We start from the raw sequence: 23,534 nt of genomic DNA on the forward strand, positions 1-23,534 counted from the left end.
GACATTCCGTCTGCGCCGCTGCCCCGCAATGGGCGGCCGTGCCCGGGGCTCTGGGCCTGGCCCCGTGTGCGCTGAGCTGCCTGGGCTGGGCTCAGGTTCCCGCTGGGACTGGGCAGAGCCTGGGCTCAAACTGGGGGCAGCAGCAGTGCAAAACACCTCTGGGCATCTGCATTTCCTGCTGCTGGGAAGGAGCAATGAAGTGAGTCGAGAAGTTCTGGTTTCTGTTTCTCCTGATGGATTTTTTTATTTAATTCCACATTGCGGAGGCAAATTCTGTGACAGCCTCTGACAGCTTATTCTATTTCAACAACTCCAGCAACAGGGCTGTGTTTGAGCACTGCACATGTGGCCTGTGTGGCTTTAATTCCCCTCATCTTAGTGTTCAGGGGCTGGTGAGCATTCTAGTATCTGCTGATCTTTATGCCTCTGACAAAAATACTGACTTCACTGTCATGAAAGCACTGTGGGTAGAAACAACTGAAAGAGGCACTTGCAGTTTTATGGATAAAATTCAGGTGGCAAGCAGAAGAGGGCCAAGAGCAGCCATGATCTCCAATTCCCAAAGCAAAGGCACCAGCAGCCTCCTCAGGATGAGTAAAAGAGCATTGAAAACAGCACTGGAACTCGATCCTTTCTTCCTCTGAGGGCTGGCTCGGGGCAGCGCAGGCGGGCTCTGAGCAGTCAGTGCTGTGTGTGGGTGCTGGTTGCTCTGCTCCACAACTGAGCTGGGAAAAGCCCTTGGGAGCCGAGGCAGGAGCAGGTGGGAAGGGGCCGGCGCTGCTGCTGCTCCTGGCCGGGAGCCCCGGCTGGGCCGGGCCAGTGCCCCCTGCACTGTGGCTGCTGCTGCTGCCAGAACCGGGCGGGACTCGGGGACAGGGAACGGACACGGGGGGACAGCAAAGGCCTGGCGGCTGCAGGGATGGTGGTGCTGGGGCCGGGGCCAGCACAGAGCTTCAGCCCGCAGTTAACCCCGAGGGAAACGCTGGGGAAAGGCTCCATTTCAGCCTTTCTTCACTCACAGCTGTGAAGGGACTGAAATGAAAGCAGAACAAGTAGGGCCCAACCTGTTCTCCTGCCTTGGGTGGAGCCCCGGGCCTGAGGCTGAGAGGGGCTGTGAGGGGCCATCAGTCATGAGGCATCATGAAGGGCCTTGAGAGGCCATGAGGGGCCATGGGGAACTCTGAGAGGCCATAGGTGTCTGTGAGGGGCTGTGGGAGCCCAGGCACCTCATGCAACCAAGGGTCCATCATGTCCCAGCAGGGCCTTGTGGAACCAAAGGGACCCTCAGTGGCACTATGGAGCCTCACGGTACCACAGGTCCATTGTTACGCAGCAGCCACAGCAGGGCTGCAGAACCAAGGAGATCATTGTGACACTGCACAACTGTGCAAACCTGTGAGCCTACCAGGGAAAAGGCAGTAGCAATGCCCTGGAAAGACACACCACAGGCTCCGGGCACTCCTCACAGCTCAGGGTGAGAAAAAAGGCTTCCCCACGGTGCTCTGCAGCACTGTGTTAATTTGTCCCAGTTCTGTCCTCTCCATTGGCCTTCTCTACCCCTTTTACACTTATATGTTCATGTTCTGCTGAGTTCTCCCTTCCCATTGGTGTGTAACCCTGTCCATCTACCCTGGCATTCCCTACTGGTCCCTTCCCTGTGTTCCACCCCTGAGGCCTCAGACCATTGGATCCCTGGTGCTCTCCATTGCACCCACTTTCCCTCCATTTGTACCCTGGACAATCCTTTCTCTTTGGCCTCTGGACAGTTTCAGCGTTTCTCTGTGTGTGTGTGTGTGTGTGTATGTATGTATCTGTGTGTCTGTATGTCTGTGTGTGTCTCTGTGTTTGTGTCTGTGTGCTGGTGCTCTCATGGTTCCTACCCATTGGCACAAGACACTCTCGGGGAAGACTGTATCCAGACCACCTAAGACTGCAGCAATAACTAATTTTTTTTCATTTACTCTGTGGTGTAAATGAACCATTCTGTCTAATCATGATCAGAATAAATCAGAGCTGTATTTATATAAATTTATCTGGTATTCAATCTTTAACCCTGGGGGGAAAATAGCGTTTAAGTTCAATTCCAATGTCCAATCTTTTACACCTTTGACAAAGGCTGGGGCTTGGATTGGATTCAGCCATTCCCAGTCTCCTCTCTTAGAAGGAATTTTAGAAGTCTAGGGGCCCTGCACAAGTTTGAGGATCCATGGTGGCCGTTTCGTGTAATATCTGCACCTCATGTATCAGGAGGAGTTTCTCCAAAAAAGAAATAAAGCTGTTGCCTGAAGCTCCCACTCGGCCCATGACAGGAACCCCTGTGAGTGTCTGGGACATCCTGGGTCTTTGGCAGCCTGGGGACTCCTGGGATGTCACTGTGGAGCCCCCGTGAGTGTCTGTGACAGATCGGTGCCTTTGCAGCACAAGGTCCCCTGGGATGTCACCATGGAATGGCTGTGACTGCCTCTGACCGCAGGGCTCTTTCCCATCCTCAGAAAGCCCTAGGAGGTCTCCATGGAGCCCCTGTCTCTGTGTGTGACATTCCAGCTCTGGAACAGCCTGGAGACTCTTGGAAAGTCCACACGGAACCCCTCTGAGGGCCAGTGAAAAATGTGATCCTTAGCAGGCAATGATCACCAGGACCCTGCTGCTATGGTCATTTTCCATGGCAACCATCCCCAGCCCACTGTTCCTATGGTCAGTTTTGATGGCAACCATCACAAACCCCCTGTTGCTATGCTCAGTTTCCATGGCAACCATCACCAGCCCCCTGTTGCTATGCTGAATTTCCATGGCAGCTCCATGGAGACCCCATGCCAGGGGTGGTTGCCATGGACACCAGCTCAGGCCTGCAGCCAGAGCCCGTTGCCATGGCAACCATTGACAGCCCCATCCGCAGGCTCATGGGATCCCAGAATCACAGAATTGGCTGAGCTGGGAGGGACCCATCAGGATCCTCCAGTCCAGCTGCTGGCCCTGCACAGGACACCCCAACAATGCCAGCCTGGGCCTGGCAGTGCTGTCCAAATGCTGCTGCAGCTCAGAGAGCCCTGGAGCTGGGACCCTTTCCTGGTGAGCCTGGGCAGGGCCCCAGCATCCTCTGGGCACAAACCTTTTCATGACATCCAACCGGAGCCTGCCCCGACTCAGCTGCAGCCGTTCCCTCCACTCCTGTCCTTGGGCACCAGAGGGAAGAGGTTCCCACAGCCCCAGCCAGGGACCTGCTCCCAAGGCTGTTGCCATGGCCACCAGGGCTGGCACCAGCTGGGATGCTCGGTTTCCATGGGCCGGGGTGCAGGAATGGGATTCCACAATTTTCTGCTCCTGCTAAAACCGCGCTGCCCTCGCTGCCCTCCCGTCTCCCATGGAAAGCACAAAGGCAAAGGTCCCAGGCTGGGATAAGAACAATTTATTGGGAACAACAATGAGATAAGGAACAAACAGGAACAAAAACAATATTGATAACAGAAGGGATAAATAAAACTGTTTACAGGGAAAACTAAACACAACTCACTGGGTCTTCCTGGCCACAATTTCCCCTTCCTGGAAATTTCACCCTTCTCCTCAGGGAGAGAGAGAGAGAGTCCCTTTCCTGCCCCTGGCAATGACCTGAGGTGGGAGTGAATGTAATGACAGGGCCATGGCCAGACCCTCATGTTCTTCCATCCCACATCATGTCATTGGCAGGGGCAGGAAAAGGGACAGCTGTCTTCCTAGCATGGATCATGGGGAACATGGATCACCAGGGCTCTTTCCAATATGGGTCCTCCAATGAGGGATGAAGCTGGAGCTGGGCATGAAGCTCTTCTGCTGTTGGGGCACTGATAGGACGTCCCTTACCGGTGCTTCCGTTGGTGTCTGGTCAAGACAGACATCTGGGTGAAACTCTTCCCACACTGGGGACACTCGAAGGGCCTTTTCCCTGTGTGGATGCGCTGGTGCCTGATGAGGGTGAAGTTGTGCTTGAATCCCTTCCCACAGTCAGGGCAGCAGAAGGGCCTCCCCTCTGTGTGAATCCGCTCATGCAGATGGAGATTTGAGCTGGTCTGAAACCTCTTCCCACAGGTGGGGCACTCGTAGGGCCTCTCCCCAGTGTGGATGCACCAGTGGATGATGAGGTGGGAGTTGCGCTTGAAGCCCTTCCCACAGTCAGGGCAGCAGAAAGGCCTCTCCCCAGTGTGAATGGGTTGGTGCGTGAGGAGGTCAGAGCTTGTCCAAAAGCTTTTCTGGCACTCAGGACACTCGTAGGGCCTCTCCCCGGTGTGGATGCGTTGGTGGGTCACAAGGCTGGACCTGTAACTGAAGCCCTTCACACATTCTCCACACTCATAGGGCCATTCCCCAGTGTGGATCACCTGGTGGCTGATCAGGGTGCTGCTCTGCCTGAAGCTCTTCCCACACTCCAAGCATTTGTGTGGCTTCTCCTCATCATGAAGCTGCTCACGGACCACCAGCTCTGTGCTCTGGCTGAAGCTCTGCCCACCTTCCTGACTCAGGGTGGGTCTTTCCTCCTCAGCGCACCCTGGGATGGGTTTGAAGCTCCTCTTCCTGTGGAATCTCCGGGGATTATCCTCCCCATTGAATTCCTGTGTCATGGAGCTACTCAAAACAGCCTCTTCCTCCAGGTTCTGCTGGGGAGATTTTTCCTCCCTGGTCTCCATCCTCAGTTCCTTCCCTGGGGAAGGAAGGACAAGGACAGGATGGGATTTGCCTCCATGCCAGAGGGAAAGGGAAGGAGATCCCCCCAGTTTATTCCCAGCAGGACGGCGTTGGCAGCAGGGTTGTCCTGCAGCCAGGAGCCATGCTGGGCTGGGAGATGGAGCAGGAGAGGGGAAGAAAGGGGCACTGACTTCCTCCTCACCTGCCTGGGTGTCCTCTTCCTCGAAGCCACCTCCTCCATCTGGCCAAGTTTTGGGGATGGGAAATCCTGTTTTGAGATGAAAGCAAGGAATGAGCACACTAAATTTTTTACTGGTTTGAAGGCAAACCTGGGGAAGGGTCTATGTCAGAATTCCAATTAAAAAAAAATTAGGATCAAGGCAATGATACAGAAACACTGCCTTAAACTGACAGACTCAGCCTGACACCCTGTTGGTCAGGGTGGTGGCTGCAGTCCCATGAAATGGTGGCTGCAGTCCTGTTGGAGTGATGAACATGATTCTGTCCAAGCAGTGATCCTGTAGAAGGGTCTGGTCTTCCTCTGAAGGTCCAGTGGTGGTTCTGGAGATCTTGTCCTCTGGGAATCCAGTAGGCAAGGTGCTGCTGGTGTTGCCAGCCTCAGCTTATATCCAGGCAGGAATGCTTGGATCCTCCCCCTGGGCAGAGCATCCCACAAGGGGATGATGGAATTTTATCAGTCCTGCAGTGACATTCAGTGGCCCATTCACAGAAGGTATCTCCCCTGGAGGGCGTTATCAGGGCTCAGTCATGGAAGAGATAAAGAACACTGCCCCACCTGTTTATAACAGTTGCTGAAGATGGGGATTGAAAACATGCATTTGGTTACATCTTGCATGGCAACCTGAAACAGTGGGGTAATCCCTGCTCAGGGGGTGAACACCACCCCCCTTACCCAAACTGGCTCAGCTGTAAAACCCCCACCCTGGGAAGGCCACACACACAGGGGACAACGTCACACTTACCCTGCTCCAGGGGAGGTCTCTGTCCCTGTCACTCCCTTGCTCTCTCATCTTTTCTCTTTCTTTCCATCTCTCCCTCTACCTCACATTTACTGTTCAATAAAATCCACTTTGGATTTGGTCTTGTTAGTACCTTATTTGGGGCAGAGGAATCTCTCCAACAATTTTCTTAAGCAAATTGCGGCACTATTTTGCCATAGTGGGTTCAGGGCACCGTTCTGACCCCAAGTGCCTTTGACAACAGCATGGTTCCCTCCTCTGAGAAGGTTATGGTTCTCTCATGAGGAACTCTTGGAAACTTGGACACAGCCTCTTCTGGGCACCTTATGGGAGAACTGATGAGGAAAATGGCTGTTAGAGGTGGCCAGTGAAAAAGAAAATATTTTGTTCTCCTTCCTTGAAAAGTTTGTTAAAATCACTGTAGGAAAGGGAACAAATGTTACCAGCAAGACTGACAAGGTTCATTCACCCCATGGTGAGGAACACAAGGCTGCTAAAAGTGCCACAAAACGCGCAGTTCAAGTAGCTAAATTCCCAAATAACTCTGGAATTCACAGGCTTGGGTTCTTTGCCAAATGTGAGAATCATTATTCTCTTCATCCTTGTCACCTTTGTGACAGCTACACAGAGTTTCCCCTTCCTTTTAATAATTTGTATTGGGCCTAATTTCCACTTTTCTTTTATTGGAACCTGCCAGCAGCTGAGCTGGAGCTGTGCAGGAACCAATGAAACTTGGAATTGTCACAGAATTTCTTCTATTGTCAGTTTATTCCTGTTTGGGATTTGTTTGCATTTCCATCACATGTGACTCTCGGGAAAATCAAATATTCATCAAAGTATTTTATGTAGGATTAAGTTTGATTTCTGCCTAGTTTATTTTGTCCAGTGCCCTGGGGATGCTCAAGGGGTCTCTGTGCCTCTTGCCCTGGGGGACGCTCAGGAGGAATTTGTTACGATTGTCCCTGTCCCTGTCATTCTAGCCCATGCCCTGGAGGTGTCCTTGTCCCTGGCACCCCAGGCCATTCCCCAGAGGGTCTCCATCACTCTCACCCCAGGAAATACCTGGGAGGTTTTTCCCTCCCTCTCACCCCTGTGCCAGGGGCTGCTCGGGGCAGTCTCTGTCCCTCTCAGCCCAGGGGATGCTCGGGGGTCTCTGTCCCCTCACCCTGGGGGATGCTCGGGGGGTCTCCATCCCTCTGGCCTCAGGCAATGCCTGTGCAGGGCTGGGGACCAGGGGCTCTGTGTCGCTCTCACCGCTGAGGGTGCTCGGGCCTGGGGGAGCTCTCCCACCTTCTCACACCTGGGGAGGCCGGGGGGGGTCTCTGTCCCTCTCAGCCCTGCTGTGACCCCACCCAAACATCATCGGGCTCAGAGGGACAGAGACACCTCCAAACCCCCAGAAGGGCTGAACCTGGGATATGGTTTGGGACTGAAGATTTAGGAAGGGGCTGGAATTGGGGCTGGGATTGGAGTTGGGACTGATATTTGGATTAGAGCTGGGATTGGGGTTAAGGCTAGACATGGGGTTAACTTTAGGGCTGGGGTTGGGATTGGGCCTGGGGCTAAACAAATTTGGCACTGGGATGAGAATAAATACAGAACTGTGAGTGTGTCTAAACATGGAGTGAGACTGAGACCAGGATCAGGGTCAGGTTTGGGACTGAGCTCACCCAGAGTGGGACAGAAGGGATGTCACTGCAGGATGTCCCTGGCATCATCCCAGCCCTGCTCAGGCACCTCCAAACACGGGGGGCAGCTGAGTGCTCCAAGATCCAGGTGCTCCCTCCTCAATACGAGGTGAGCATTCCCTGAGGGCAGCCCTGACTTTGACCCTTGGGGCTCTCATATCAGCTGTCACATCCCTGTGGGAGCAGCTGCAGACAGGAGGAGAGACTTCCACCCCACCTAATTCAAGTTGAAAGATGAAGCCCAGCTGCCCTTTTCTTCTGGTGCCTCCTCCTCTCCTTTGGCAAGGATGTCAAACTCACCAGAAGCAGGAAAATCCCCATTCCCTGTGTCCTGGGAGCCTCAGGAATGCCCCTCTAGGATCCATGGCACACACTCCCAGGGGCTGGAATTCCAATTCCCTGCCAGCAAAAGATGTTCCTGCCCTGGAAGGAAAAGCTCTCAAGAAGGAGCCAAAAGCCAAGTGGAGCAAGATCCTACAGTGACATTTCACTGCCAGCCTTCATATCTTCACCCATGGTTGTTGTAGCTCATGGATTGGGAATTAAATCAGGGCAAGGTCTTTGGTGGGAGCTGCCCTGGGTCAAGGGAGACACTGAGAAAGAAACAGAGCAGGTAAAGAAAGGCAGGAGAGAAAGGAGGGCACAAACACAATTAGCTGAGAAGGTGGCACTCTGAAAACAGACCAGAACTGACTGAAAAGGAATATGTCAGAACGAAATAATTTTGCACATTTTATTTACTGTCAAAACACAATTTCTTCCCATTCTCACAAACCTCTTGCCATTGTCATTCAGCAGAGCTATCAGAAAATTCTTCACTCTGAGTGGATGTTCCAGGCTGCAGCTACAAGGAAACAGGGAATGGGGATTTTCCTGCTCTTGGGGAGTTTGACATCCTCAGCTGAGGAGAGGAGGAGGCACCAGAAGAAAAGGGCAGCTGGGCTTTTTCCATCCACAAGTTCAGCCCTTCTGGAGGTTTGTGGGTGTCTCTGTCCCTCTGACCCCGATGATGTTTGGGTGGGGTCACAGCAGGGCTGAGAGGGACAGAGACCCCCCCGGCTTCCCCAGGTGTGAGAAGGTGGGAGAGCCCCCCCCAGGCCCGAGCACCCTCAGCAGTGAGAGTGACACAGAGCCCCTGGTCCCCAGCCCTGCACAGGCATTGCCTGAGGCCAGAGGGATGGAGACCCCCCGAGCATCCCCCAGGGTGAGGGGACAGAGACCCCCGAGCATCCCCTGGGCTGAGAGGGACAGAGACTGCCCTGAGTACCCCCTGGCACAGGGTATGAGAGGGAGGGAGACTCTCCAGGCATTCTCTGGGGTGCGAATGATGGACACCCCCTGGGGAATGGCTTGGGGTGACAGGGACAGGGACAACCCCCCCAAACCCCTGCCAAGCATCCCCCAGGGCGAGAGGCACAGAGACCCCTCGAGCATCCCCTGGGCACTGGACAAAATAATTTGGCAGAAATCAAACTTGACTCTGCATAAATCACTTTGATGAATATTTGATTTTCCCACAAGTCACATGTGATTAAAATGCAAACAAATCCCAAACATTAATAAACTGACAGTACAAGAAATTTTGTGGCAATTCCAAGTTCCACTGGTTCCTGCACAGCTCCAGCTCAGCTGCTAGCACATTCTGATAAAAGTGTAAATTCAGCCCAAGACAGATATCATTAAAAGGAAAGTAAACTCTTTGTAGCTGTCACAAAGGCGACAGGGATGAAGAGAAAAATGATTCTCACATTTCGCAAAGCACTAAAGCCTGGGAATTCAGGAGTTATTTGGGAATTTAGCTACTTGAGCTGAGCTTCTTGGAGGACTTTTAGCAGCCTTGTGTTCCTCACCATGGGGTGAATGAACCTTGTCAGTCTCGCTGGTATCATTTGCTCCCTTTCCTCCTGTGATTTTAAAAAACATTTCAAGGAAGGATGTCGCAGACATTTTTTCATAAAATCCTCTCTTTTAGGATTTGTCCTTTCTGGGAAGCTGGGGCCCCAGAAGAAAAATGCAAACAATAATTATCTGCTAATGTGGAATGTAACAGGAGCATATGTGATTGGTCTTCTGGGAGTGTTTGGATTTGCTGACCACTCACGGGAGAGTTGGTCCTTGCTTTCTGCTGGACACAGAACTTTGTTATTCATTCTCTTCTTTCTATTCTTAGCTTAGCAAGCCTCTGCAACTTTTCTCTTTATTCCTTTTAGTATAGTTATAATGTATTATATATCATATATCAATAAATCCAGCCTTCTGATCATGAACCAAGATTCTCGTCCACTTCTCTCACCCTGAAGACCTTCATCAGGTCACTGTAATAGAAGGACAACAAAATATTTTCTTTACACTCTGGGCCCACAAAGGTGATTTACCTCATTGGTTCTCCCATAAGTCACTCAGAGGAAGCTGCAGCCCAGTTTCAAAGAGTTCCTCCAGAGAGAACCACAACTTCCTCAGAGGAGGGCAACATGCTGTTGTCAAAGGCACTTGGGGTCAGAGAACAGTGCCTAAACACACTGTGCCAAAATATTTTAACAGTCTGGTGAGTCTGGTTAAGAAAAGTGTTAGAGAGATTCCTCTGCCCCAATAAAGGTGATAATGAGACCAAACCCAAAATGAATTTTATTGAACAGTAAATGGGATAGAAAAGGGGGGACAGGAAGGGAATGACAGGAAAAAGAGCCCTCCCCTGGGGCAGGGTAAGTGTGACACTAACTCGTGTGTGTGTGCCCTTCCCAGGGTGGGGGTTTTACAGCTGAGCCAGTTTGGGTAAGGGGGGTGGTGTTCACCCCCTGAGCAGGGATTACCCCACTGTTTCAGGTTGCCATGCAAGATGTAACCAAATGCATGTTTTCAATCCCCATCTTCATCAGCTCTTATAAACTAAACAGGTGGGGCAGTGTTCTTTATCTCTTCCATGACTGAGCCCTGATAACACCCTCCAGGGGAGATATCTCCTGTGAATGGGCCATTGAGTGTCACTGCAGGACTGATAAAATTCCATGCTCTCATTGTGGGATGCTCCGCCCAGGGGGAGGATCCAAGCATTCCTGCCTGGATATAAGCTAACACTTTGCTACACCAGGAGCACCTTGCCTACTGGATTGCCAGAGGACAAGAGCTCCATAACCACCACTGGACCTCCAGAGGAAGACCAGACCCTTCTACAGGATCACTGCTTTGACAGAATCACCTTCATCTCTCCAACAGGACTGCACCACCATTTACTGGGACTGCTGCCACCACCCTGAATAACAGGGTGTCAGGTTATATGCTGACTCTTTCAGTTTAAGGCAGTGTTTATGTAGCATTGCCTGGATCTTCATTTTCTTTTAAATTGTAATTCTGGTTTAGACCCTCCCCAGGTTTGCCTTCAAACCAGTACAAAAGACAATGTGCGCACCCTTTGTTTTCTTCCCAGAACAGGATTTCCCATTCCCAAACCTTGATTGGATGGAGAAGGAGGCTGTGAGGAAGAGGAAGGAGCCTTGGGACACCCAGATAGGTGAGGAGGAAGTCAGTTCCTATTTCCCCCTCTCTCCTGCTCTGTCTCCCAGCCCAGAACAGCCCCTGGCTGCAGGACAACCCTGCTGCCAACACCATCCTGCCGGGGATGCACTGCGGAATCTCCTTCCCCTTCCCTCTGGCGTGGAGGCAAATCCCATCCTGTCCTTGTCCTTCCTTCCCCAGGGAAGGAACTGAGGATGGAGACCAGGGAGGAAAAATCTGCATGGCAGAACCTCGTGAAAGAGGCTGTTTTGAGTGATTCTAACGCACAGGAATCCAACAGGGAAGAAAAACCTCAGACATCCCCCATGAGGAGGGGCTCCAAACCCAGCCCAGGGTGCTCTGAAAAAGAAAGAGCCACCCTGAGCCAGGAAGGTGGGCAGAGCTTCAGCCAGAGTTCAGAGCTGGTGGTCCATGAGCAGCTTCATGATGGGGAGAAGCCCCACAAATGCTTGCAGTGTGGGAAGAACTTTAGGCGGAGCTCCCACCCGATCAGCCAACAGATGATCCACACCGGGGAATGGCCCTACAAGTGTGGGGAGTGTGGGAAGGGCTTCAGCTACAGATCAAACCTTGTGACCCACCAACACATCCACACTGGGGAGAAGCCCTACGAGTGTCCCCAGTGTCAGAAGAGGTTTCACACCAGCTCCAGTCTCCTCCAGCACCAGCGGATTCACACAGATGAGGAGAGGACCTTCCTCTGCCCTGAGTGTGGGAAGGGCTTCAAGCACAACTTCACCCTCATCATCCACTGGTGTATCCACATAGGGGAGAGGCCCTACGAGTTTCCCCAGTGTGGGAAGAGCTTCACTACCCGTTCTCACTAGACCAGACACCAGTGGAGCCACCAGTAAGGGATCCCTGCCAATGCCACAAATGCAGGAACAGCTTCATCCACCACTCCAGCTTCATCCCCCATGGGAGAACCCACATTGGGAAGAACGCTGGTGATCCATGTTCCCCATGATCCATGCTGGGAAGACACTTGTCCCTTTTCCTGCCCCTACCAGTGTCATGATGTGGCATTGAAAAACATGAGGGTCTTGCCATGGCTGTGTCATTACATCCACTCCCACCTCAGAGAATTTCCAGGTGCAGAAAAGGGACACTCTCTCTCTCTCTCTCCCTGAGAAGAACGGTGTCCTTTCCAGACAGGGGAAATTGTGGCCAGGAAGACCCAGTGAGTTGTGTTTTAGTTTTCCCAGTAAACTATTTCATTTATCCCTTCTGTTATCAATATTGTTTCAGTTCTGTTTGTCCCTTATCTTGTTCCTGTTCCTAATAAATTGTTTTTATCCCAGACTGGACCTTTGCCGTTGTGCTTTCCATGGGAGGCGGGAGGGCAGTGAGGGCAGCGCGGTTTTAGCGGGGGCAGGAAATTGGGGAATCCCATTCCTGCACCCCGGCCCATGGAAACTGAGCATCCCAGCTGGTCCCAGCCCTGGTGGCCATGGCAACAGCCTTGGGAGTGGGTCACTGGCTGGGGCTGTAGGAACCTCTTCCCTCTGGTGCCCAGGGACAGGAGTGGAGGGAACGGCTGCAGCTGAGTCGGGGCAAGCTCAGGTTGGATGTCAGGAAAAGGTTTTTGCCCAGAGGCTGCTGGGGCCCTGCCCAGGCTCCCCAGGAAGGGTCCCAGCTCCAGGGCTCTCTGAGCTGCAGCAGCGTTTGGACAGCGCTGCCAGGCCCAGGCTGGCATTGTTGAGGTGTCCTGTGCAGGGCCAGCAGTTGGACTGGATGATCCTGATGGGTCCCTCCCAGCTCAGCCAATTCTGTGGTTCTGGGATCCCATGAGCCTGGGGATGGGGCTGCCAATGGTTGCCATGGCAACGGGCTCTGGCTGCAGGCCTGAGCTGGTGTCCATGGCAACCACCCCTGCCATGGGGTCTCCATGGAGCTGCCAAGGGACTGAGCATGGCAACAGGGGCCTAGTGATTGTTTCCATGGAAACTGCCCATAGCAACAGGGAGCTGGTGATGGTTGCCATGGAAACTGACGATAGCAACAGCAGGCTAGTGATGGTTGCCATGGAAACTAACCATAGCTACAGGGGGCTGGGGAGGATTGCCATAGAAACTGTCCAGAGCAACAGGGGGCTGGGGAGGGTTGCCATGGAAACTGTCCAGAGCAATGGGTTCTGGTGATGGGTGCCTGCTAAGAACTGAGTTGCCACAGGCACTCGGAGGGGTTCCATGGGATGTGCCCTGATTTTTTAAGATTTTCTAAGATATTGAAATTCTTGTAGCGAACTTTCTCACACACGTGCTGTAAATAACTCATTGTTTTGCATTCCTTTATGGAGGAGGAGAAAGTTGATGGATTCTTAGTTTGTCCAGTGTCATTGGAGAGGTGGCACTGTCACCCTCCAATCCACTGTCACTCTTGGGAAACTATAAATGTTGGAGTCAGAAAATAAACTTCATTTTTTTTTTCACCATGAGAACAGCGGTGTTTGCTTGTGTTCTTTTGTGTCCTATAGCAACACATGGGGACATTCCAAGAGTCTCCAGGCTGTTCCAGAGCTGGAATGTCACACACAGAGACAGGGGCTCCATGGAGACCTCCCAGAGCTTTCTGGGGATGGTAAAGAGCCCTGTGCTCAGAGGCAGTCACAGCCATTCCATGGTGACATCCCAGGGGACCTTGTGCTGCAAAGGCACCAATCTGTCACAGGCACTCACGGGGGCTCCACGGTGACATCCCAGGAGTCCCCAGGCTGCCAAAGACCCAGGATGTCCCAGACACTCACAGGGGTTCCTGTCATGGGCCGAGTGGGAGATTCAGGCAAAAGCTTTGTTTCTTCCTTGGAGAAATTCCTGCTGAGTCATGGGGTGGAGAAATGGCACACAGCAGCCACCATAGAACCCATAAAACCCTCCAGAACCCCATGACTTCTAAAATTCCATCTCAGAGAGGAGACTGGGAAAGGCTGGATCCAATCCCAGCCCCAGACATTGACAAAGGTGCAAAAGATTGGACAGGGGGAATTGAACTTGTCCCACAGGATTAATGATGGTATACCAGACAGATTTCTAGAAATTCTGATCATGCTTAGACAGAAAGATCTTGATCAGAGTTATTTCCTCCACAACATTGGAGCTCTAACAATTAGAATATTCTTCCCTGGGAAGAAATTTTGAAGTCAACAGGGCCTCGCTGGAGTTGTTGGAGCCCATGGCAGGCAGAGCCTCCTGCTCCAGCAGGAACTGCCTTTCCTGTGCCATCAGCAGGGCAGGTCCCGCTGCAGGAAAAGCCCCAGGCCAGCCCCAGCACAGGGAAGGGCTCGGGCACAAGGGCAGAGTGCCGTGCTGGGAGCTGTGCCAGGGAGAGCCTGAGGCACCAAAGGCACCTTGGCAGCAGCAGCTGCTTGCAGGCCATGGCCAGAAGCCTCCCTTGGCAGCCCGGCCTGGTGGCCACCACTGCAGAGCTGCTGCCTCAGGGCTCATTCCTGGCTGGGCTCTGAAAAGCCACTTCTGCCCCAGGAGCCTGACTGGGAAGCCATTGGCCCCAGCACCTTGGGGATAAGATATTAATGACAAAACTCTTCATGGCAGCAGAGCCAAGGCAGGGGCAGAGGAAAGGGCAGAGCCAGGCCCAGGGGACAGGGCTGCCATGGTGATGGCTGTGAGGTCACTGCCCCTGCAGCAGCTTGGCTGCCCTCAGCAGACATTCTGGCCAGAAGCCTTGTGAGGGCACCCAGCACATCAGAGAACCCACAATGCAGGAATTCTGTCACTGGAGATGAGAGGGTTTCAATGGGCAATGCTGCACAAAGCTCCTGCTCTTGGACAATTCCTGAGATGGGGAATCCACTTCTCTGGAAAAACGGTTGCCATTTTGTGCCACTCTCATAATTATAAAATAATTCCTCTTTCTAACAAATGAAAATCTACCCTCATTCAATTTAGAAATATTGAGCCTGTCACCGCAAGATTTGGGAGAAAATGCCTTTGACCACATTTTCCCATTTTCACAGTCCTTGGAGAGGAACCAAAAATCTCCCAAGATGGGATTTGGAGGCCTCATCACATAACCAGCAGAGATGGGCTGATGGCTCTGGGGTTGTTCCAGATTGCAAGGCAAGATGTACTCTATTGCCATCTCTATGGCAGTTGTCTTGTCAAGTGGGCAGTTTTCCTTCTCTCTCTGACTGGACATCTGCTTATAATGGGCTATTGAATGTCACTGCATGACTGATAAGAACTACAGCATCCCATTGTGAGATGTGAGCCCAGAGGGAGGAGCCAAGCATTGCTACCCAGATATAATCTGGAGATTCTGGAATACCAGAACAGCTTTCTCCACTGGATTCCGCAGAGGAACAGCAGCTGTCTCTTCTTCCACTGGATTTTCAGAGGAAGAATACATCCTTTTCTACAGGACCGCCTGCTCCAACAGAACCAAAACTGACATTGCAGGAGGGCTGCAGCCACATTTCCAATTGGACTGCCACCAACACCCTGACCCACAGGGTGTCAGGTTGAGTTCTGACTCTGTCAATGTTGTTTCAATGTACTGCATTGTTTATTTGTTTAATTTTCTTCCCTAATAAAGAACTGTTATTTCCTGCTCCTATATCTGTGCCTGAGAGCCCCCTTTATTTCAAAATTATACAATGTGGAGGGAAGAGGGCTTCCATTTTCCATTTCAGGGGAGGCTCCTGCCTTCATTAGCTGACACCTGTCTTTTCAAACATTAACAAGGGGAAAGTTTCAAAGCCTCAGTTATACAGAAAAAAGTTTGGAGGAACAAATAAAATAGGAATTGGGGATGTTCTATTAGTTCCAGAAGCAGGATGAAATTTATTAGGACAGGATTTACAGGTGCATTTTGACATTCTCTGGAGTGCTCCCAGAGAAAGGGAAAATGGTAGTTAAGCTTCTCCAATTAAGGGAAGAAATCGAGAAGAAAATTCAAGAGATGATTTGGGCAAAACCAAAAAACTGAGGTAAATTGAACATGAAACCTATAGTAATAAAAATAGTTAATGTGAACCATCCAGTTCAGCTATGACAATATCCACTCTCCCTGGAGGGGAGATGGGGACTGCAGCCACTGATCCAGGACCTACTTGAGGACAGGATCTTAGAACCATGTATATCCCCCCATAATACACCCATATTACCAGTAAAGAAGTCAGATGGGACTTACAGGCTTGTCTAAGATTGGAGAGAAGTGAACAAAAGAATAGTGAATCGGTACCCAGTAGTGCCTAATCCCTATACACTCCTAAGTAACATCCCAGTGGTTTAGCGTGATAGACGTAAAAGATGCTTTTTGGGCATACCCACTGGCAGAGGAAAGTGGGTTATATTTGCTTTTGAATGGGAGAACCCCGATTCTGGGAGAAAGCAACAGCTTCAGTGGACTGGGTTACTCCAAGGGTTTTCTCAATCCCCAAACTGTTGTTATCTTGTTGTATTTCATGTTTCTAAAGTCCCATATTATCACAAATATATTTCTAAAGTCTCGTACCTTCTCGGTGATATTTCTTGGGGGCAGTTCTTCACATCACAGACTTCACCTCCTCCTTGTTGCTGCTTCTTAGTCAGGGCTCCTTCCAGGCTCTCCCTGACTGGCCAAGCCCAGCCCCTTTTATCCCAGTTTTCTTCACTAGCTACAGCTGCAGCCCAATTAAGGACATCGCAGCTGCAGCCCATCAAGAACAACTTGGGCTTATCAGGGCAAGGCCTATATACAGATATTCAAATACAATACAGATATTTTACTAGGCCTCCTACTATACCAAACCTCTTTGGTCAAGCCCTAGGAGAAGTAACACAACTCTTCTCCATTAAACCTGAGATAAAGCTCATCCAATATGTAAATTATTTGCTTCTCTCAGGGTGGGAAGAAAAAGAAGTTTGGGAATCCACCATAGTGTTGTTAAATTTTCTGGGGCGCCAAGGACTTCAGGTATCAAAAGGGAAACTCGAATTTGTAGAAAGGGAATTGAAATATCCAGGACATATGATTTGTCAAGGGAGCTGGGGGCTGAACCCTGAGAGAATTACAGGAATAATCTCACTCCCACGGCCAAAAACTAAGAAAGAAGTCAGAAGGTTTTTAGGCCTGTTGGGATATTGTAGGCTATGGATTAGAGGATACACGCAGGCCATCCGGTTCTTGTGTGAAAAGTTAATTGGAGAGATTAGGTGGGAAAAAGACAATGAACAAACATTTGAAGCTGTGAAGCAAAAATTAGTCAGTGCACCAGCCCTGAGTCTTCCTGCCTTAGACATCCCTTCTATCTGTCTGTGGATATAGAAAAAGAGGTAACACATGAAGTGTTAGCCTAGGACTGAGGAGGATCCAGGAAACCAGTGGCCTGTTTATCAAAATTACTAGAGCCTGTCAGCCAGGGCTGGCCAACCTGCATTCAGGTGCGGCAGTGACTTCCCTACTCATAGCAGAAAGCAAAAATTAGCACTTTAATTGAAAATTGAAGATATATGTCCCAGACTCAGTAACGAGTATCCTGAGAAATGGCTCACTGATTCCCAAATGCTAAAGTATGAAGCCATCTTAATAGATAATGTTTTAGAGCTAATCGTCAGTAACCAACTCAACCCTGCCCCGTTTTTGTATGGAGAACCAGATGAGGCACTAATACATAATTGCCTAGAGGTTATAAACTGTCAAACTAGAGTAAGAGAGGATGTAACAGATCAACCACTCCAAAGTGAAAAACAATTTTACATCGATGGATCTTCACAGGTAATAAAGAGGCACAGGGTATTGGGGTACGCTATAGTGCATGAAGGGTTGGTAGCCATAGAAAAGATAAAGTTACTTTCCAACTGGTCAGCCCAGGCATTGAGTTGTATGCCCTAAAACAAGCTCTGGATATATTAGCACAGAAAAGGGGAACAATATATACAGACTGGAAATACACTTTTGGAATAGTGCATATATTTGGAAAAAATTGGGAAGAGAGGGGGCTATTAAATTCAAAGGGAAAGGGATTGATTCACAAAAAATTTCTTTTAGAAGAGTTAGAAACCTTACAATTACCAGAGTAAGTAGCAGTGGTGTATGTTAAAGGACATAAAAAAGGGGCAACTCAGGAGGAGCGAGGCAACAATTAGGCTGATCTAGAGGCTAAAAATGCAATTGAATCAGAGACAAAAACACTAATAATAGTATTAACACCCATGAGAGAAATGCAAAAAGTCCCTGTATTCAGTGGGACAGAAGAGGAAGAACTCCTTAAAAGAGGAGCCAAGAAAGATAAAAAAGAGAAGTGGAGATTACCAGATGGAAGGCAAATGTTGAATAAACTCCTGGCTAGGAAAATGCTAGAAGGCATACATGGAACAACACATTCGGGTACACAAGCGCTAAGTGATCAATTTCTAAGGGATTTGGGAAGCAAAGGAATTTTCAGAATAGCTAAGCAAGTAACTGGAGGGTGTGTGATATGCCAACAAGTGAATAAGAAAATCATGAGGAAAACACCCAGAAGAGGGTGTTTGGAAGCCTTAGAGGCCTTCCAAAACATCCAAGTAGACTTTACTGAGCTTCCCTAGGTACAATGGTGGAAATTTTTGCCACTGATAGTAGATCACGTGACTCATTGGGTAGAGGTGGTACCCACTGTGAAAGCCAATGCCAATGTTGTGAGTAAAACACTTCTAGAATCAATCATTCCCTGATATGGGATGGCAAACAGGATTGATTCAGACTGGGGAACTCATTTCACATTAAAGATATTGCAGAAAGTTGTTCAGGCCCTGGGAGTAAAATGGGAATTACACACTCCATGGCATCCACAGAGTTCTGGTCAGGTTGAGAGAATGAATCAAACTCTTAAAAGAGCTCTATTTAAGCTAATGATTGAAACCCAAGTGTCATGGATAAAATGTCTCCCTTTGGCCTTATTAAGAATTATTAAGAATTATTAAGAATTAGAACCCAACCCCAGTCAGATCTGGGGGTGTCACCCTATGAAATGATGTTTGGGTTTCCCTTCCGGACCTCACCCCAGAAGGTTGCCACCTATGAGGAAGGGGAAACCAATGCCAAGAAATTTGTTATGTCCATAGCACAAACCTTAGAAGGGCTAAGACATAAAGGGGCAATGACTTAATCTACCAGCCTGGATTGCAGAATCCATAATATTAATCCTGGGGATTGGGTGATGATCAAGCCACAGGGAGATCAGCCTCTAACTCCCTAGTGGGAAGGTCCCTTTCAGGAATTGCTCACCACCGAATCGGCCGTGCGAACTGCAGAGCAGGGATGGATTCATGGCAACAGAGTCAAAGGCCCAGTAGAAGAGCCCAAAGAGTGGACTGTAACATCCAGGCCAGGTGAAACAAGATTGACTCTCAAGCAGAGACTGAAAGACAACCAGAAAAACACCAAGACACCCAAAAAGTGGAGTCAAGCTTCCACCAACCAGCTTGAGAACTCTTCCTGTTTTAATGGATGAGAAATACCAGCATTTGTTGAGGAGAAGTACACAAGGGACTCTAAAAGGGAATGGGACAGCTTCTTTAAGAAAATAAGACAAAAGAAGGGAAACAAGACTGGGTTGGCCCCTTTGTTTGCTACCAAGAAGGCTCCATACCCCTGCTGTGGGTAACAACCCGGTAGGCATGGTAAAGTAGGGACAAAAGGCCATACCAGACCTCGATAATTCCTCAGTTGTCTTTTAATTCAACAGGGACTGGAGGGCAGGACTGAGTTGGCCTCTGTACTGACCCCTAAAATACACTGACTATGGACAGCAGCCACATAGGCACGGTAGATGGGAGTCAAAGCCATACTGGACCTCTGGGATGCCATTTTGTGCATTCCAAATAAATGTGTCTAAGGAAAGCCTGAGATTTTTTTCTCCTGTTCCCACTGTCCTTGGCCACATCAACAGATGCTGGTGTGACTCATTCAAGAGAGACAGAAATTTTTTACTTAAATTGTTCGTGCAAAATGACTTCTACAAAAAGAAAAGGAGGTTTGTTATAGATGAGTAATTCTATGGTTGACTCTCACAGTTAAGGGGTGAATATTAAATATATGTTAAGAGAAGTTTTGTAGATGTATAGTTATCCTTCCCCTCCCCCTTGCATTGTTATCACAGGACGGCTTCAGTAGTTGGGGCATTTGGGAGGGTCGGCCTGTTACTATGGCAGCACCTGACCTCCAATCAAAGTGTAAGACAGTGATCTCCACCACTTGACTGATGCCGAATTTTGCCCCAAAAGGTGAGAATAACTGCCTAAGAGACTCAGCTTAAGTCTAATAAGCAGGAGGTATTTTATTGCGACGCGTCAGAGAAATCACAAAATGGATTTCTAAGTTTCCCGTAACAAAGGCAAGCCTTTTATACAGTTTTGGATATAGGATTACATCAGATCATATACATAATCATATCTTTGCATGAATATTCATATGGGGCGTGGTGTAGGCAGAGCATGGGCGGGGATACCTCTTTTGAGGATCATCTTGGTGGTCGTTCCGGTTGCCTTCATCATGGGCTGGGATCTCCTGATGAGTCTTCCTCCTTGAACCTTTGAACCCCTTTCCTAATTTGGCCAATTCCTGGTGTACTTGGCTTGGTCCCCATGGCTTGGCAAGGCTCTTAGGGTCAGTTTGACATTGTTGGCTCTGAACATGCTTAGCCCATCAGTTCCTCTATCCCTATCTCTCTTTCCTGTCATTGTGTTCCATGCTTTAGCCAATTTATTGCTCTATGTGTTTCCTAAATGCTATGCTTTCTTCAAATGCCTCACATTCTATGTTTTAACTCATTATTTCTTGAAGGCTATCTGTTTTGGGGCTTCATTTCCCCCCTTTTTCTTATAACTTACGAATTCTTTCGTCAAATTCTAATCCTATAGGGCGCTGATACGCTCGTACCATAGCCCAAACCATTTGGGTCCTTTTCATTATGATTCTTAGTCTCCACCACATACAAATATTTGTGAGAGTTAATAGTAATAGAACTACAATTACTATTAGCATTGGGTGCACCAGGTAGTTGAAGACCTGTGTAGCTGTTGGGGAGTATCCTGTAAAGATATCCCACCAATGATGCTGGCCTACTTGTTCTACTTCGGTCAGGACATTCTTTTTTTTTTCTGAATTATGTTCTACCTGCCATACCATTCGTTTAGTCATTTGATTCACCTTTTGCACCAATTCCTTTACTTTAGGATGTGCGAGCATTGCTTTAAGAATCTTGACGTCCATCCCTATTTGTAATTTCGGTATCTCTTGATATAGGTTAAAATCTGCGTTAATTAGCTGTTGAGTAGTTATTGGGACAGTATAATGAAAATCACAACCTACGATCTTGGTGAAGTTGCATACACAGAAGTTAGTATTGTTAGTCTCTTCTTGGCAATTATCTATAGTGACGTTGTCACAAGCTGTCCTCACGCAAGCACACCCATTCCCTATATAGTAAACTTGTGATTGTGTTCTATTATGCGGAAGCATTTCTAAGGTACATACACTATTTTCAGCATCTAAGCATAAATCTTCTGCTTCTACCACAGCATTTTCGCAAACATAGCCTAATTGTCCTCTAGGAATACATGCTCCCTAGAGTGAGGATAGGAAAGATAGCTCTTTCCTCTGCCGCACTAATGGTGAGGACATAAGCTTCAATGTGTTCTTGTTGAGGCTCATAAGTGAAGTTTAGCGAGTGCAATGTCTTTGCTAAGTTCCCCTGTGTAGTCAGCGAGCTTCACAAAATCCTCTGCAGTATGGTTTGCTACCATGGTTAGTAATTTTACTACTAGCGATTGTGTTTCAGCTAATGTAAGCATGGATGAACTGAGGGGCATCTTAAGCTTTCCTAAGTTCGACGTGACGGTACTTAATTTGTTCACTAATACCTCTTGATCTATCGTGTTTACTATACCAAATCCGGTGCCAATCCACCCACTTAGATCTCTTTTTGCTCTTCTGTGATGAGACCTTGTTGCTAGCCATGCATTCCATCCCTTAAGGCTTTGCTGTATAAATGGTCGGCAATCCTTCTGCAAATACGTAATATCGGCGTGAATGTTCATCTGCACCTTTTTCAGGGAATAAGTGGGGTCTAACAATGATTTTAGTTTGTTAGATTTTCTTATCACCTGAGGCCCTATAAAGGTTAGGTTATGTATTACTTTACATTCCACCGGTAGAGTGGTTTCTTGGGGCAAGTCTAGATCTGGATACAATGGGATCACGTCTCCCGGTAATTCCACCTTATATTCAACAGCACGCCTAGGGAAGCTAAAACCCCGTTCCAGCATTTTCAACTCCCTTTCACATGTGAACGTCATCGACTGATCCAGTCTAAATGCCATCTCACACTGTGCTTTCCCTTCCTCAGGACCACTAGATGCTACGATCTTTCCCACAGGAGAGAGAAGGGGGTGAAGGTCAAGGGTTATGTTTTGAGGATGTAGTTCCCCAAGCGAATCTTCTCTATAAATCACCGAGTTTCGGGGTTGTGATCCGGGTGGATCTTCCCTGAAGTCACTCCACTGACATGAAATTGGGCCCTTTTGCTGGATCCAGACAGTGGGCTTGCCCATTTTCACTGGACTAAAGGTAATTAGGTTATGTTCAGAGGCTGGCATCAAGGGTTGAATTGTTAATACTAGCCGCCTTGTTTTTCCTTCTACTGGGTCAAGCTCTTGACACCCAATTTGGATTTGGTCTCCCTTGTATGCTACCATGGAGGGCTGATCCCATACTTTACTCGCGTACAGCTGATTGTTACGTAAGGCATAAACCTCGAAATAGGGTCCCCTCATTCCCAACTCTGGGTGGATACACTGGTGTGCATGACACCATGGGTCTATTGGGGCAGAGTCTTGGGGAAGAGCTATACTTATCGAGAGTCCAATGATCAGAGTTGTAAAGGTTTGAGGTGGAGTCAGGATCATGACGTCTGCCCCTCTTGTTTGTTCTCCGGAGCTTTCTTGACCCGTGAATAATGGATCCACGTAGGTCGCTCCTTGATCCGAACCGCGGTGAAGGTAGTCAGCAGCACTTGGAAAGGTCCCTCCCACTTCTCTTGTAGGGGTTTTCCTAAAAGATTCTTAACATACACCCAATCACCGGGATTAAACGGATGCAATTTGCAATCAGGTTGTTTAGGTTGGTGCTCTATCATCACAGTAGCATTTTTATCAAACTGTTTCCCCACCGTAATTACATAATCGTAAATGTATTGATTACCGATTTGGTCTATGGCATCCCCATTTACAACTTGCATAGCATAAGGTCTACCATACAAAATTTCAAATGGGCTTAACTTTTCTTTTGATCTTGGTTTGACTCTCAGCCTCAGCAGAGCAATAGGCAAAGCTTGATACCACTGCAAATTAGTCTCCTGGCATATTTTGGCAATTTGCTGTTTGATAAGATGATTCATCTTTTCCACTTGCCCACTGGCCTGTGGGCGGTAAGGCGTGTGTAATTGCCATTTGATTTGTAATGCTTTACTTATTGCTCTCACTATTTTTGCACAGAAATGTGTACCCCTATCCGAAGAAATGCTCTTCGGTACCCCAAACCGTGGAATAATTTCATTCAACAGTACTTTAGTTACCTCTCTTTCCTTATTTGTCCTACAAGGGAATGCTTCAGGCCACCCAGAAAATGTATCAGTTAATACCAACAAATACCGAAACCCCCCTTTTCTTGGGAGTTCAGAAAAATCAATTTGCCATACTTCACCTGGGAATTTACCTTG

At 48.9% G+C, this 23,534-nt stretch overlaps 1 pseudogene; it reads right to left on the minus strand.

The window, feature by feature from the left end:
• The window catches only part of LOC132085897 (zinc finger protein 850-like), a 997,265-nt pseudogene that overhangs the window by 513,507 nt on the left and 460,224 nt on the right, over positions 1-23,534 (minus strand).

The sequence above is a fragment of the Ammospiza nelsoni genome, chromosome 33 (genome assembly GCF_027579445.1).
Source record: "Ammospiza nelsoni isolate bAmmNel1 chromosome 33, bAmmNel1.pri, whole genome shotgun sequence".
Lineage (NCBI taxonomy): Eukaryota > Metazoa > Chordata > Aves > Passeriformes > Passerellidae > Ammospiza > Ammospiza nelsoni.